Here is a 16394-nt window from a genome sequence, read left to right on the forward strand (position 1 = left end):
TACCCTGACGGGAAGCTCCAGACACTTTTTTGGTCCTATCTGAGGCATTTTTAAATTCATGTCAAATTGGCCATATTCTGAAGACACTCTTATAGTCTGCAGGGTAATCGAACTGGCCACATCTAAAGTCAAGCCACAGGTAACAGGTGAGAAACCTTGTTAAACCCTAAAAGAAAAAGAAAAACTCGATTGCATTGAAAATAACCATTAAGTCATTCAGGTCGCAGACTCCCCTATAGGCATGGTTTGAAACCCCCTCCTGACAACTTTTTAGCGCCTGCATGTCATGCACCTTTGTAAAATCCAGTTGAAAAATAAATGACTTAAGGTAACGTAAATGACACCTAGTTAATATGAGTAGTGAATAACTATCGTATTTTAATATTCTGCAAAAACAGCTAGTTGATGAGAGGCTGAAAGAGAATTGCAAGAATCGCGCAATTTCACAGGCGGGCCCCAAACAGGCAAATAACAAAAATAATCTCGGAACGCAGAACTCGTCGGTCGTTGTCAGTGGATTGTATTGGCGGGAAGAACAAAAATATCGTCTGCAGGGTAATCAAAGTCGCCGCATCTAATGTCAAGTCACAGGTGAGCTGCCTTGTTAAACCCTAAAAATAAATAATAACACGATTGCGTTGAAATGACTCATTAAGCCATTTGTAAGGATTTCCCCCATGTGGACCTGTTGTCACTCTTACCCTGATGGTTGCTGATATTTCCAGACACTTTTTCAGTCTTATCTGAGGAATTTTATCATTTATATCAGAATGGCCATATTCTGATGCCAGTTTAGCGCTCATTCAATGACGATTTACTACTCTTTCCCATTGAAGGCCATATTGAGGTTAAATCAATGACTGGACTTTTTAATTTATAAAAACAAATGACTATTGAAAGTGCAAGTCAGTATCGTGCATAGTTGTTCTGGTCTCTGTGGTGATTTTAGAGCGTTGTTCATATTTCTACTTTTACCGCATACACTTTAACCCGATACCCAGTTACTGTGCTGTAGTCAGGATGGCCGAGCGGTCTAAGGCGCTGCGTTCAGGTCGCAGTCTCCCATGGAGGCGTGGGTTCAAATCCCACTTCTGACAGTTTTTTAGTGCCTCTCAGGAGTCATGCTGCTCAGCAGTAATAATAAGAATGATGAAATAACAACTTCACACAGTGAAATAACAATTCATAATAAACACTCTCAAATGCAGACCTTCTGGAGCTGAGCAAAGATCAAGGTTAAATAAGAAAACAGCTGGACTTAATAACAAATGAATGAGGGGAACATTTTGTGTTATTGCATTATAATGAGTTACTGCATTATCTTTCAGTTGTTAAATTTCACTTTCTGTAGGCTATGCCTGTTGGCCCATTCACTCCTAACAAGCTTGTTTTCTTCTGTCAACGTTGTCGTGGCCGAGTGGTTAAGGCGATGGACTAGAAATCCATTAGGATCTTCCTGCGCAGGTTCAAATCCTGCCGACAACGAAAATGCATTTTTTTGACCCCTCCGGAGGTTGAAGTTTAGTCGTGTTTCTTATACCAATCGCATCCTCTCAGATCTCCGCAAGTACATAGGGATTAGTTGTCCATTTGGGATAGGACTGCAGGCCATCTATCCCACTTCACACCTTTACACACCTGGTTATCCAGCCTTCTAGCTCTATAGGCCACAGTAGCATAGGTTACAGGTTTGTAGTCAAGCCACAGATTTCAGGAGAGATCCCATGATACACTCAACAATACAACAACACGATTCTCATGAATAACCATGAAGCCATTTGCTAAGATTTCCCCCATTTTGACATGTGGAAACCTGTTGTCACTCTTACCCTGACGGGAAGCTCCAGACACTTTTTTGGTCCTAATCTGAGGCATTTTTAAATTCATGTCAAATTGGCCATATTCTGAAGACACTCTTAGTCTGCAGGGTAATCGAACTGGCCACATCTAAAGTCAAGCCACAGGTAACAGGTGAGAAACCTTGTTAAACCCTAAAAGAAAAAGAAAAAACTTGATTGCATTGAAAATAACCATTAAGTCATTCAGGTCGCAGACTCCCCTATAGGCATGGTTTGAAACCCCCTCCTGACAACTTTTTAGCGCCTGCATGTCATGCACCTTTGTAAAATCCAGTTGAAAAATAAATGACTTAAGGTAACGTAAATGACACCTAGTTAATATGAGTAGTGAATAACTATCGTATTTTTAATATTCTGCAAAAACAGCTAGTTGATGAGAGGCTGAAAGAGAATTGCAAGAATCGCGCAATTTCACAGGCGGGCCCCAAACAGGCAAATAACAAAAATAATCTCGGAACGCAGAACTCGTCGGTCGTTGTCAGTGGATTGTATTGGCGGGAAGAACAAAAATATCGTCTGCAGGGTAATCGAAGTCGCCGCATCTAATGTCAAGTCACAGGTGAGCTGCCTTGTTAAACCCTAAAAATAAATAATAACACGATTGCGTTGAAATGACCCATTAAGCCATTTGTAAGGATTTCCCCCATGTGGACCTGTTGTCACTCTTACCCTGATGGTTGCTGATATTTCCAGACACTTTTTCAGTCTTATCTGAGGAATTTTATCATTTATATCAGAATGGCCATATTCTGATGCCAGTTTAGCGCTCATTCAATGACGATTTACTACTCTTTCCCATTGAAGGCCATATTGAGGTTAAATCAATGACTGGACTTTTTAATTTATAAAAACAAATGACTATTGAAAGTGCAAGTCAGTATCGTGCATAGTTGTTCTGGTCTCTGTGGTGATTTTAGAGCGTTGTTCATATTTCTACTTTTACCGCATACACTTTAACCCGATACCCAGTTACTGTGCTGTAGTCAGGATGGCCGAGCGGTCTAAGGCGCTGCGTTCAGGTCGCAGTCTCCCATGGAGGCGTGGGTTCAAATCCCACTTCTGACAGTTTTTTAGTGCCTCTCAGGAGTCATGCTGCTCAGCAGTAATAATAAGAATGATGAAATAACAACTTCACACAGTGAAATAACAATTCATAATAAACACTCTCAAATGCAGACCTTCTGGAGCTGAGCAAAGATCAAGGTTAAATAAGAAAACAGCTGGACTTAATAACAAATGAATGAGGGGAACATTTTGTGTTATTGCATTATAATGAGTTACTGCATTATCTTTCAGTTGTTAAATTTCACTTTCTGTAGGCTATGCCTGTTGGCCCATTCACTCCTAACAAGCCTGTTTTCTTCTGTCAACGTTGTCGTGGCCGAGTGGTTAAGGCGATGGACTAGAAATCCATTAGGATCTTCCTGCGCAGGTTCAAATCCTGCCGACAATGAAAATGCATTTTTTTGACCCCTCCGGAGGTTGAAGTTTAGTCGTGTTTCTTATACCAATCGCATCCTCTCAGATCTCCGCAAGTACATAGGGATTAGTTGTCCATTTGGGATAGGACTGCAGGCCATCTATCCCACTTCACACCTTTACACACCTGGTTATCCAGCCTTCTAGCTCTATAGGCCACAGTAGCATAGGTTACAGGTTTGTAGTCAAGCCACAGATTTCAGGTGAGATCCCATGATACACTCAACAATACAACAACACGATTCTCATGAATAACCATGAAGCCATTTGCTAAGATTTCCCCCATTTTGACATGTGGAAACCTGTTGTCACTCTTACCCTGACGGGAAGCTCCAGACACTTTTTTGGTCCTATCTGAGGCATTTTTAAATTCATGTCAAATTGGCCATATTCTGAAGACACTCTTATAGTCTGCAGGGTAATCGAACTGGCCACATCTAAAGTCAAGCCACAGGTAACAGGTGAGAAACCTTGTTAAACCCTAAAAGAAAAAGAAAAAACTTGATTGCATTGAAAATAACCATTAAGTCATTCAGGTCGCAGACTCCCCTATAGGCATGGTTTGAAACCCCCTCCTGACAACTTTTTAGCGCCTGCATGTCATGCACCTTTGTAAAATCCAGTTGAAAAATAAATGACTTAAGGTAACGTAAATGACACCTAGTTAATATGAGTAGTGAATAACTATCGTATTTTTAATATTCTGCAAAAACAGCTAGTTGATGAGAGGCTGAAAGAGAATTGCAAGAATCGCGCAATTTCACAGGCGGGCCCCAAACAGGCAAATAACAAAAATAATCTCGGAACGCAGAACTCGTCGGTCGTTGTCAGTGGATTGTATTGGCGGGAAGAACAAAAATATCGTCTGCAGGGTAATCGAAGTCGCCGCATCTAATGTCAAGTCACAGGTGAGCTGCCTTGTTAAACCCTGAAAAATAAATAATAACACGATTGCGTTGAAATGACTCATTAAGCCATTTGTAAGGATTTCCCCCATGTGGACCTGTTGTCACTCTTACCCTGATGGTTGCTGATATTTCCAGACACTTTTTCAGTCTTATCTGAGGAATTTTATCATTTATATCAGAATGGCCATATTCTGATGCCAGTTTAGCGCTCATTCAATGACGATTTACTACTCTTTCCCATTGAAGGCCATATTGAGGTTAAATCAATGACTGGACTTTTTAATTTATAAAAACAAATGACTATTGAAAGTGCAAGTCAGTATCGTGCATAGTTGTTCTGGTCTCTGTGGTGATTTTAGAGCGTTGTTCATATTTCTACTTTTACCGCATACACTTTAACCCGATACCCAGTTACTGTGCTGTAGTCAGGATGGCCGAGCGGTCTAAGGCGCTGCGTTCAGGTCGCAGTCTCCCATGGAGGCGTGGGTTCAAATCCCACTTCTGACAGTTTTTTAGTGCCTCTCAGGAGTCATGCTGCTCAGCAGTAATAATAAGAATGATGAAATAACAACTTCACACAGTGAAATAACAATTCATAATAAACACTCTCAAATGCAGACCTTCTGGAGCTGAGCAAAGATCAAGGTTAAATAAGAAAACAGCTGGACTTAATAACAAATGAATGAGGGGAACATTTTGTGTTATTGCATTATAATGAGTTACTGCATTATCTTTCAGTTGTTAAATTTCACTTTCTGTAGGCTATGCCTGTTGGCCCATTCACTCCTAACAAGCTGTTTTCTTCTGTCAACGTTGTCGTGGCCGAGTGGTTAAGGCGATGGACTAGAAATCCATTAGGATCTTCCTGCGCAGGTTCAAATCCTGCCGACAACGAAAATGCATTTTTTTGACCCCTCCGGAGGTTGAAGTTTAGTCGTGTTTCTTATACCAATCGCATCCTCTCAGATCTCCGCAAGTACATAGGGATTAGTTGTCCATTTGGGATAGGACTGCAGGCCATCTGTCCCACTTCACACCTTTACACACCTGGTTATCCAGCCTTCTAGCTCTATAGGCCACAGTAGCATAGGTTACAGGTTTGTAGTCAAGCCACAGATTTCAGGTGAGATCCCATGATACACTCAACAATACAACAACACGATTCTCATGAATAACCATGAAGCCATTTGCTAAGATTTCCCCCATTTTGACATGTGGAAACCTGTTGTCACTCTTACCCTGACGGGAAGCTCCAGACACTTTTTTGGTCCTATCTGAGGCATTTTTAAATTCATGTCAAATTGGCCATATTCTGAAGACACTCTTAGGCTGCAGGGTAATCGAACTGGCCACATCTAAAGTCAAGCCACAGGTAACAGGTGAGAAACCTTGTTAAACCCTAAAAGAAAAAGAAAAAACTTGATTGCATTGAAAATAACCATTAAGTCATTCAGGTCGCAGACTCCCCTATAGGCATGGTTTGAAACCCCCTCCTGACAACTTTTTAGCGCCTGCATGTCATGCACCTTTGTAAAATCCAGTTGAAAAATAAATGACTTAAGGTAACGTAAATGACACCTAGTTAATATGAGTAGTGAATAACTATCGTATTTTTAATATTCTGCAAAAACAGCTAGTTGATGAGAGGCTGAAAGAGAATTGCAAGAATCGCGCAATTTCACAGGCGGGCCCCAAACAGGCAAATAACAAAAATAATCCTCGGAACGCAGAACTCGTCGGTCGTTGTCAGTGGATTGTATTGGCGGGAAGAACAAAAATATCGTCTGCAGGGTAATCGAAGTCGCCGCATCTAATGTCAAGTCACAGGTGAGCTGCCTTGTTAAACCCTAAAAATAAATAATAACACGATTGCGTTGAAATGACCCATTAAGCCATTTGTAAGGATTTCCCCCATGTGGACCTGTTGTCACTCTTACCCTGATGGTTGCTGATATTTCCAGACACTTTTTCAGTCTTATCTGAGGAATTTTATCATTTATATCAGAATGGCCATATTCTGATGCCAGTTTAGCGCTCATTCAATGACGATTTACTACTCTTTCCCATTGAAGGCCATATTGAGGTTAAATCAATGACTGGACTTTTTAATTTATAAAAACAAATGACTATTGAAAGTGCAAGTCAGTATCGTGCATAGTTGTTCTGGTCTCTGTGGTGATTTTAGAGCGTTGTTCATATTTCTACTTTTACCGCATACACTTTAACCCGATACCCAGTTACTGTGCTGTAGTCAGGATGGCCGAGCGGTCTAAGGCGCTGCGTTCAGGTCGCAGTCTCCCATGGAGGCGTGGGTTCAAATCCCACTTCTGACAGTTTTTTAGTGCCTCTCAGGAGTCATGCTGCTCAGCAGTAATAATAAGAATGATGAAATAACAACTTCACACAGTGAAATAAGCAATTCATAATAAACACTCTCAAATGCAGACCTTCTGGAGCTGAGCAAAGATCAAGGTTAAATAAGAAAACAGCTGGACTTAATAACAAATGAATGAGGGGAACATTTTGTGTTATTGCATTATAATGAGTTACTGCATTATCTTTCAGTTGTTAAATTTCACTTTCTGTAGGCTATGCCTGTTGGCCCATTCACTCCTAACAAGCCTGTTTTCTTCTGTCAACGTTGTCGTGGCCGAGTGGTTAAGGCGATGGACTAGAAATCCATTAGGATCTTCCTGCGCAGGTTCAAATCCTGCCGACAATGAAAATGCATTTTTTTGACCCCTCCGGAGGTTGAAGTTTAGTCGTGTTTCTTATACCAATCGCATCCTCTCAGATCTCCGCAAGTACATAGGGATTAGTTGTCCATTTGGGATAGGACTGCAGGCCATCTATCCCACTTCACACCTTTACACACCTGGTTATCCAGCCTTCTAGCTCTATAGGCCACAGTAGCATAGGTTACAGGTTTGTAGTCAAGCCACAGATTTCAGGTGAGATCCCATGATACACTCAACAATACAACAACACGATTCTCATGAATAACCATGAAGCCATTTGCTAAGATTTCCCCCATTTTGACATGTGGAAACCTGTTGTCACTCTTACCCTGACGGGAAGCTCCAGACACTTTTTGGTCCTATCTGAGGCATTTTTAAATTCATGTCAAATTGGCCATATTCTGAAGACACTCTTATAGTCTGCAGGGTAATCGAACTGGCCACATCTAAAGTCAAGCCACAGGTAACAGGTGAGAAACCTTGTTAAACCCTAAAAGAAAAAGAAAAAACTTGATTGCATTGAAAATAACCATTAAGTCATTCAGGTCGCAGACTCCCCTATAGGCATGGTTTGAAACCCCCTCCTGACAACTTTTTAGCGCCTGCATGTCATGCACCTTTGTAAAATCCAGTTGAAAAATAAATGACTTAAGGTAACGTAAATGACACCTAGTTAATATGAGTAGTGAATAACTATCGTATTTTTAATATTCTGCAAAAACAGCTAGTTGATGAGAGGCTGAAAGAGAATTGCAAGAATCGCGCAATTTCACAGGCGGGCCCCAAACAGGCAAATAACAAAAATAATCTCGGAACGCAGAACTCGTCGGTCGTTGTCAGTGGATTGTATTGGCGGGAAGAACAAAAATATCGTCTGCAGGGTAATCGAAGTCGCCGCATCTAATGTCAAGTCACAGGTGAGCTGCCTTGTTAAACCCTAAAAATAAATAATAACACGATTGCGTTGAAATGACTCATTAAGCCATTTGTAAGGATTTCCCCCATGTGGACCTGTTGTCACTCTTACCCTGATGGTTGCTGATATTTCCAGACACTTTTTCAGTCTTATCTGAGGAATTTTATCATTTATATCAGAATGGCCATATTCTGATGCCAGTTTAGCGCTCATTCAATGACGATTTACTACTCTTTCCCATTGAAGGCCATATTGAGGTTAAATCAATGACTGGACTTTTTAATTTATAAAAACAAATGACTATTGAAAGTGCAAGTCAGTATCGTGCATAGTTGTTCTGGTCTCTGTGGTGATTTTAGAGCGTTGTTCATATTTCTACTTTTACCGCATACACTTTAACCCGATACCCAGTTACTGTGCTGTAGTCAGGATGGCCGAGCGGTCTAAGGCGCTGCGTTCAGGTCGCAGTCTCCCATGGAGGCGTGGGTTCAAATCCCACTTCTGACAGTTTTTTAGTGCCTCTCAGGAGTCATGCTGCTCAGCAGTAATAATAAGAATGATGAAATAACAACTTCACACAGTGAAATAACAATTCATAATAAACACTCTCAAATGCAGACCTTCTGGAGCTGAGCAAAGATCAAGGTTAAATAAGAAAACAGCTGGACTTAATAACAAATGAATGAGGGGAACATTTTGTGTTATTGCATTATAATGAGTTACTGCATTATCTTTCAGTTGTTAAATTTCACTTTCTGTAGGCTATGCCTGTTGGCCCATTCACTCCTAACAAGCCTGTTTTCTTCTGTCAACGTTGTCGTGGCCGAGTGGTTAAGGCGATGGACTAGAAATCCATTAGGATCTTCCTGCGCAGGTTCAAATCCTGCCGACAATGAAAATGCATTTTTTTGACCCCTCCGGAGGTTGAAGTTTAGTCGTGTTTCTTATACCAATCGCATCCTCTCAGATCTCCGCAAGTACATAGGGATTAGTTGTCCATTTGGGATAGGACTGCAGGCCATCTATCCCACTTCACACCTTTACACACCTGGTTATCCAGCCTTCTAGCTCTATAGGCCACAGTAGCATAGGTTACAGGTTTGTAGTCAAGCCACAGATTTCAGGTGAGATCCCATGATACACTCAACAATACAACAACACGATTCTCATGAATAACCATTAAGCCATTTGCTAAGATTTCCCCCATTTTGACATGTGGAAACCTGTTGTCACTCTTACCCTGACGGGAAGCTCCAGACACTTTTTGGTCCTATCTGAGGCATTTTTAAATTCATGTCAAATTGGCCATATTCTGAAGACACTCTTATAGTCTGCAGGGTAATCGAACTGGCCACATCTAAAGTCAAGCCACAGGTAACAGGTGAGAAACCTTGTTAAACCCTAAAAGAAAAAGAAAAAACTTGATTGCATTGAAAATAACCATTAAGTCATTCAGGTCGCAGACTCCCCTATAGGCATGGTTTGAAACCCCCTCCTGACAACTTTTTAGCGCCTGCATGTCATGCACCTTTGTAAAATCCAGTTGAAAAATAAATGACTTAAGGTAACGTAAATGACACCTAGTTAATATGAGTAGTGAATAACTATCGTATTTTTAATATTCTGCAAAAACAGCTAGTTGATGAGAGGCTGAAAGAGAATTGCAAGAATCGCGCAATTTCACAGGCGGGCCCCAAACAGGCAAATAACAAAAATAATCTCGGAACGCAGAACTCGTCGGTCGTTGTCAGTGGATTGTATTGGCGGGAAGAACAAAAATATCGTCTGCAGGGTAATCGAAGTCGCCGCATCTAATGTCAAGTCACAGGTGAGCTGCCTTGTTAAACCCTAAAAATAAATAATAACACGATTGCGTTGAAATGACCCATTAAGCCATTTGTAAGGATTTCCCCCATGTGGACCTGTTGTCACTCTTACCCTGATGGTTGCTGATATTTCCAGACACTTTTTCAGTCTTATCTGAGGAATTTTATCATTTATATCAGAATGGCCATATTCTGATGCCAGTTTAGCGCTCATTCAATGACGATTTACTACTCTTTCCCATTGAAGGCCATATTGAGGTTAAATCAATGACTGGACTTTTTAATTTATAAAAACAAATGACTATTGAAAGTGCAAGTCAGTATCGTGCATAGTTGTTCTGGTCTCTGTGGTGATTTTAGAGCGTTGTTCATATTTCTACTTTTACCGCATACACTTTAACCCGATACCCAGTTACTGTGCTGTAGTCAGGATGGCCGAGCGGTCTAAGGCGCTGCGTTCAGGTCGCAGTCTCCCATGGAGGCGTGGGTTCAAATCCCACTTCTGACAGTTTTTTAGTGCCTCTCAGGAGTCATGCTGCTCAGCAGTAATAATAAGAATGATGAAATAACAACTTCACACAGTGAAATAACAATTCATAATAAACACTCTCAAATGCAGACCTTCTGGAGCTGAGCAAAGATCAAGGTTAAATAAGAAAACAGCTGGACTTAATAACAAATGAATGAGGGGAACATTTTGTGTTATTGCATTATAATGAGTTACTGCATTATCTTTCAGTTGTTAAATTTCACTTTCTGTAGGCTATGCCTGTTGGCCCATTCACTCCTAACAAGCCTGTTTTCTTCTGTCAACGTTGTCGTGGCCGAGTGGTTAAGGCGATGGACTAGAAATCCATTAGGATCTTCCTGCGCAGGTTCAAATCCTGCCGACAACGAAAATGCATTTTTTTGACCCCTCCGGAGGTTGAAGTTTAGTCGTGTTTCTTATACCAATCGCATCCTCTCAGATCTCCGCAAGTACATAGGGATTAGTTGTCCATTTGGGATAGGACTGCAGGCCATCTATCCCACTTCACACCTTTACACACCTGGTTATCCAGCCTTCTAGCTCTATAGGCCACAGTAGCATAGGTTACAGGTTTGTAGTCAAGCCACAGATTTCAGGTGAGATCCCATGATACACTCAACAATACAACAACACGATTCTCATGAATAACCATGAAGCCATTTGCTAAGATTTCCCCCATTTTGACATGTGGAAACCTGTTGTCACTCTTACCCTGACGGGAAGCTCCAGACACTTTTTTGGTCCTATCTGAGGCATTTTTAAATTCATGTCAAATTGGCCATATTCTGAAGACACTCTTATAGTCTGCAGGGTAATCGAACTGGCCACATCTAAAGTCAAGCCACAGGTAACAGGTGAGAAACCTTGTTAAACCCTAAAAGAAAAAGAAAAAACTTGATTGCATTGAAAATAACCATTAAGTCATTCAGGTCGCAGACTCCCCTATAGGCATGGTTTGAAACCCCCTCCTGACAACTTTTTAGCGCCTGCATGTCATGCACCTTTGTAAAATCCAGTTGAAAAATAAATGACTTAAGGTAACGTAAATGACACCTAGTTAATATGAGTAGTGAATAACTATCGTATTTTTAATATTCTGCAAAAACAGCTAGTTGATGAGAGGCTGAAAGAGAATTGCAAGAATCGCGCAATTTCACAGGCGGGCCCCAAACAGGCAAATAACAAAAATAATCTCGGAACGCAGAACTCGTCGGTCGTTGTCAGTGGATTGTATTGGCGGGAAGAACAAAAATATCGTCTGCAGGGTAATCGAAGTCGCCGCATCTAATGTCAAGTCACAGGTGAGCTGCCTTGTTAAACCCTAAAAATAAATAATAACACGATTGCGTTGAAATGACCCATTAAGCCATTTGTAAGGATTTCCCCCATGTGGACCTGTTGTCACTCTTACCCTGATGGTTGCTGATATTTCCAGACACTTTTTCAGTCTTATCTGAGGAATTTTATCATTTATATCAGAATGGCCATATTCTGATGCCAGTTTAGCGCTCATTCAATGACGATTTACTACTCTTTCCCATTGAAGGCCATATTGAGGTTAAATCAATGACTGGACTTTTTAATTTATAAAAACAAATGACTATTGAAAGTGCAAGTCAGTATCGTGCATAGTTGTTCTGGTCTCTGTGGTGATTTTAGAGCGTTGTTCATATTTCTACTTTTACCGCATACACTTTAACCCGATACCCAGTTACTGTGCTGTAGTCAGGATGGCCGAGCGGTCTAAGGCGCTGCGTTCAGGTCGCAGTCTCCCATGGAGGCGTGGGTTCAAATCCCACTTCTGACAGTTTTTTAGTGCCTCTCAGGAGTCATGCTGCTCAGCAGTAATAATAAGAATGATGAAATAACAACTTCACACAGTGAAATAACAATTCATAATAAACACTCTCAAATGCAGACCTTCTGGAGCTGAGCAAAGATCAAGGTTAAATAAGAAAACAGCTGGACTTAATAACAAATGAATGAGGGGAACATTTTGTGTTATTGCATTATAATGAGTTACTGCATTATCTTTCAGTTGTTAAATTTCACTTTCTGTAGGCTATGCCTGTTGGCCCATTCACTCCTAACAAGCCTGTTTTCTTCTGTCAACGTTGTCGTGGCCGAGTGGTTAAGGCGATGGACTAGAAATCCATTAGGATCTTCCTGCGTAGGTTCAAATCCTGCCGACAACGAAAATGCATTTTTTTGACCCCTCCGGAGGTTGAAGTTTAGTCGTGTTTCTTATACCAATCGCATCCTCTCAGATCTCCGCAAGTACATAGGGATTAGTTGTCCATTTGGGATAGGACTGCAGGCCATCTATCCCACTTCACACCTTTACACACCTGGTTATCCAGCCTTCTAGCTCTATAGGCCACAGTAGCATAGGTTACAGGTTTGTAGTCAAGCCACAGATTTCAGGTGAGATCCCATGATACACTCAACAATACAACAACACGATTCTCATGAATAACCATTAAGCCATTTGCTAAGATTTCCCCCATTTTGACATGTGGAAACCTGTTGTCACTCTTACCCTGACGGGAAGCTCCAGACACTTTTTTGGTCCTATCTGAGGCATTTTTAAATTCATGTCAAATTGGCCATATTCTGAAGACACTCTTATAGTCTGCAGGGTAATCGAACTGGCCACATCTAAAGTCAAGCCACAGGTAACAGGTGAGAAACCTTGTTAAACCCTAAAAGAAAAAGAAAAAACTTGATTGCATTGAAAATAACCATTAAGTCATTCAGGTCGCAGACTCCCCTATAGGCATGGTTTGAAACCCCCTCCTGACAACTTTTTAGCGCCTGCATGTCATGCACCTTTGTAAAATCCAGTTGAAAAATAAATGACTTAAGGTAACGTAAATGACACCTAGTTAATATGAGTAGTGAATAACTATCGTATTTTTAATATTCTGCAAAAACAGCTAGTTGATGAGAGGCTGAAAGAGAATTGCAAGAATCGCGCAATTTCACAGGCGGGCCCCAAACAGGCAAATAACAAAAATAATCTCGGAACGCAGAACTCGTCGGTCGTTGTCAGTGGATTGTATTGGCGGGAAGAACAAAAATATCGTCTGCAGGGTAATCGAAGTCGCCGCATCTAATGTCAAGTCACAGGTGAGCTGCCTTGTTAAACCCTAAAAATAAATAATAACACGATTGCGTTGAAATGACCCATTAAGCCATTTGTAAGGATTTCCCCCATGTGGACCTGTTGTCACTCTTACCCTGATGGTTGCTGATATTTCCAGACACTTTTTCAGTCTTATCTGAGGAATTTTATCATTTATATCAGAATGGCCATATTCTGATGCCAGTTTAGCGCTCATTCAATGACGATTTACTACTCTTTCCCATTGAAGGCCATATTGAGGTTAAATCAATGACTGGACTTTTTAATTTATAAAAACAAATGACTATTGAAAGTGCAAGTCAGTATCGTGCATAGTTGTTCTGGTCTCTGTGGTGATTTTAGAGCGTTGTTCATATTTCTACTTTTACCGCATACACTTTAACCCGATACCCAGTTACTGTGCTGTAGTCAGGATGGCCGAGCGGTCTAAGGCGCTGCGTTCAGGTCGCAGTCTCCCATGGAGGCGTGGGTTCAAATCCCACTTCTGACAGTTTTTTAGTGCCTCTCAGGAGTCATGCTGCTCAGCAGTAATAATAAGAATGATGAAATAACAACTTCACACAGTGAAATAACAATTCATAATAAACACTCTCAAATGCAGACCTTCTGGAGCTGAGCAAAGATCAAGGTTAAATAAGAAAACAGCTGGACTTAATAACAAATGAATGAGGGGAACATTTTGTGTTATTGCATTATAATGAGTTACTGCATTATCTTTCAGTTGTTAAATTTCACTTTCTGTAGGCTATGCCTGTTGGCCCATTCACTCCTAACAAGCCTGTTTTCTTCTGTCAACGTTGTCGTGGCCGAGTGGTTAAGGCGATGGACTAGAAATCCATTAGGATCTTCCTGCGCAGGTTCAAATCCTGCCGACAACGAAAATGCATTTTTTTGACCCCTCCGGAGGTTGAAGTTTAGTCGTGTTTCTTATACCAATCGCATCCTCTCAGATCTCCGCAAGTACATAGGGATTAGTTGTCCATTTGGGATAGGACTGCAGGCCATCTATCCCACTTCACACCTTTACACACCTGGTTATCCAGCCTTCTAGCTCTATAGGCCACAGTAGCATAGGTTACAGGTTTGTAGTCAAGCCACAGATTTCAGGTGAGATCCCATGATACACTCAACAATACAACAACACGATTCTCATGAATAACCATTAAGCCATTTGCTAAGATTTCCCCCATTTTGACATGTGGAAACCTGTTGTCACTCTTACCCTGACGGGAAGCTCCAGACACTTTTTTGGTCCTATCTGAGGCATTTTTAAATTCATGTCAAATTGGCCATATTCTGAAGACACTCTTATAGTCTGCAGGGTAATCGAACTGGCCACATCTAAAGTCAAGCCACAGGTAACAGGTGAGAAACCTTGTTAAACCCTAAAAGAAAAAGAAAAAACTTGATTGCATTGAAAATAACCATTAAGTCATTCAGGTCGCAGACTCCCCTATAGGCATGGTTTGAAACCCCCTCCTGACAACTTTTTAGCGCCTGCATGTCATGCACCTTTGTAAAATCCAGTTGAAAAATAAATGACTTAAGGTAACGTAAATGACACCTAGTTAATATGAGTAGTGAATAACTATCGTATTTTTAATATTCTGCAAAAACAGCTAGTTGATGAGAGGCTGAAAGAGAATTGCAAGAATCGCGCAATTTCACAGGCGGGCCCCAAACAGGCAAATAACAAAAATAATCTCGGAACGCAGAACTCGTCGGTCGTTGTCAGTGGATTGTATTGGCGGGAAGAACAAAAATATCGTCTGCAGGGTAATCGAAGTCGCCGCATCTAATGTCAAGTCACAGGTGAGCTGCCTTGTTAAACCCTAAAAATAAATAATAACACGATTGCGTTGAAATGACCCATTAAGCCATTTGTAAGGATTTCCCCCATGTGGACCTGTTGTCACTCTTACCCTGATGGTTGCTGATATTTCCAGACACTTTTTCAGTCTTATCTGAGGAATTTTATCATTTATATCAGAATGGCCATATTCTGATGCCAGTTTAGCGCTCATTCAATGACGATTTACTACTCTTTCCCATTGAAGGCCATATTGAGGTTAAATCAATGACTGGACTTTTTAATTTATAAAAACAAATGACTATTGAAAGTGCAAGTCAGTATCGTGCATAGTTGTTCTGGTCTCTGTGGTGATTTTAGAGCGTTGTTCATATTTCTACTTTTACCGCATACACTTTAACCCGATACCCAGTTACTGTGCTGTAGTCAGGATGGCCGAGCGGTCTAAGGCGCTGCGTTCAGGTCGCAGTCTCCCATGGAGGCGTGGGTTCAAATCCCACTTCTGACAGTTTTTTAGTGCCTCTCAGGAGTCATGCTGCTCAGCAGTAATAATAAGAATGATGAAATAACAACTTCACACAGTGAAATAACAATTCATAATAAACACTCTCAAATGCAGACCTTCTGGAGCTGAGCAAAGATCAAGGTTAAATAAGAAAACAGCTGGACTTAATAACAAATGAATGAGGGGAACATTTTGTGTTATTGCATTATAATGAGTTACTGCATTATCTTTCAGTTGTTAAATTTCACTTTCTGTAGGCTATGCCTGTTGGCCCATTCACTCCTAACAAGCCTGTTTTCTTCTGTCAACGTTGTCGTGGCCGAGTGGTTAAGGCGATGGACTAGAAATCCATTAGGATCTTCCTGCGCAGGTTCAAATCCTGCCGACAACGAAAATGCATTTTTTTGACCCCTCCGGAGGTTGAAGTTTAGTCGTGTTTCTTATACCAATCGCATCCTCTCAGATCTCCGCAAGTACATAGGGATTAGTTGTCCATTTGGGATAGGACTGCAGGCCATCTATCCCACTTCACACCTTTACACACCTGGTTATCCAGCCTTCTAGCTCTATAGGCCACAGTAGCATAGGTTACAGGTTTGTAGTCAAGCCACAGATTTCAGGTGAGATCCCATGATACACTCAACAATACAACAACACGATTCTCATGAATAACCATTAA

The 16394-nt window shown here is 41.0% G+C and overlaps 15 non-coding genes across 15 annotated transcripts; all 15 read left to right on the forward strand.

The window, feature by feature from the left end:
* Positions 1-1014: 1014 nt before the first annotated feature.
* trnal-cag lies at positions 1015-1097 on the forward strand. Its single transcript has one exon. It is a non-coding gene; the product is annotated as a tRNA-Leu (tRNA).
* A 306-nt stretch (positions 1098-1403) lies between these two features.
* trnas-aga lies at positions 1404-1485 on the forward strand. Its single transcript has one exon. It is a non-coding gene; the product is annotated as a tRNA-Ser (tRNA).
* A 1356-nt stretch (positions 1486-2841) lies between these two features.
* Positions 2842-2924, forward strand: trnal-cag. Its single transcript has one exon. It is a non-coding gene; the product is annotated as a tRNA-Leu (tRNA).
* A 1746-nt stretch (positions 2925-4670) lies between these two features.
* trnal-cag lies at positions 4671-4753 on the forward strand. The gene has a single exon. It is a non-coding gene; the product is annotated as a tRNA-Leu (tRNA).
* A 305-nt stretch (positions 4754-5058) lies between these two features.
* Positions 5059-5140, forward strand: trnas-aga. The gene has a single exon. It is a non-coding gene; the product is annotated as a tRNA-Ser (tRNA).
* Positions 5141-6496: 1356 nt separating this feature from the next.
* Positions 6497-6579, forward strand: trnal-cag. Its single transcript has one exon. It is a non-coding gene; the product is annotated as a tRNA-Leu (tRNA).
* A 1745-nt stretch (positions 6580-8324) lies between these two features.
* On the forward strand, positions 8325-8407 carry trnal-cag. The gene has a single exon. It is a non-coding gene; the product is annotated as a tRNA-Leu (tRNA).
* Positions 8408-10151: 1744 nt separating this feature from the next.
* On the forward strand, positions 10152-10234 carry trnal-cag. The gene has a single exon. It is a non-coding gene; the product is annotated as a tRNA-Leu (tRNA).
* A 306-nt stretch (positions 10235-10540) lies between these two features.
* On the forward strand, positions 10541-10622 carry trnas-aga. The gene has a single exon. It is a non-coding gene; the product is annotated as a tRNA-Ser (tRNA).
* Positions 10623-11979: 1357 nt separating this feature from the next.
* Positions 11980-12062, forward strand: trnal-cag. Its single transcript has one exon. It is a non-coding gene; the product is annotated as a tRNA-Leu (tRNA).
* Positions 12063-12368: 306 nt separating this feature from the next.
* trnas-aga lies at positions 12369-12450 on the forward strand. Its single transcript has one exon. It is a non-coding gene; the product is annotated as a tRNA-Ser (tRNA).
* Positions 12451-13807: 1357 nt separating this feature from the next.
* On the forward strand, positions 13808-13890 carry trnal-cag. Its single transcript has one exon. It is a non-coding gene; the product is annotated as a tRNA-Leu (tRNA).
* Positions 13891-14196: 306 nt separating this feature from the next.
* On the forward strand, positions 14197-14278 carry trnas-aga. The gene has a single exon. It is a non-coding gene; the product is annotated as a tRNA-Ser (tRNA).
* Positions 14279-15635: 1357 nt separating this feature from the next.
* On the forward strand, positions 15636-15718 carry trnal-cag. The gene has a single exon. It is a non-coding gene; the product is annotated as a tRNA-Leu (tRNA).
* Positions 15719-16024: 306 nt separating this feature from the next.
* On the forward strand, positions 16025-16106 carry trnas-aga. The gene has a single exon. It is a non-coding gene; the product is annotated as a tRNA-Ser (tRNA).
* Positions 16107-16394: the final 288 nt, after the last annotated feature.

Source organism: Oncorhynchus mykiss, unplaced genomic scaffold (assembly GCF_013265735.2).
Source record: "Oncorhynchus mykiss isolate Arlee unplaced genomic scaffold, USDA_OmykA_1.1 un_scaffold_501, whole genome shotgun sequence".
Taxonomy (NCBI): Eukaryota; Metazoa; Chordata; class Actinopteri; order Salmoniformes; family Salmonidae; genus Oncorhynchus; species Oncorhynchus mykiss.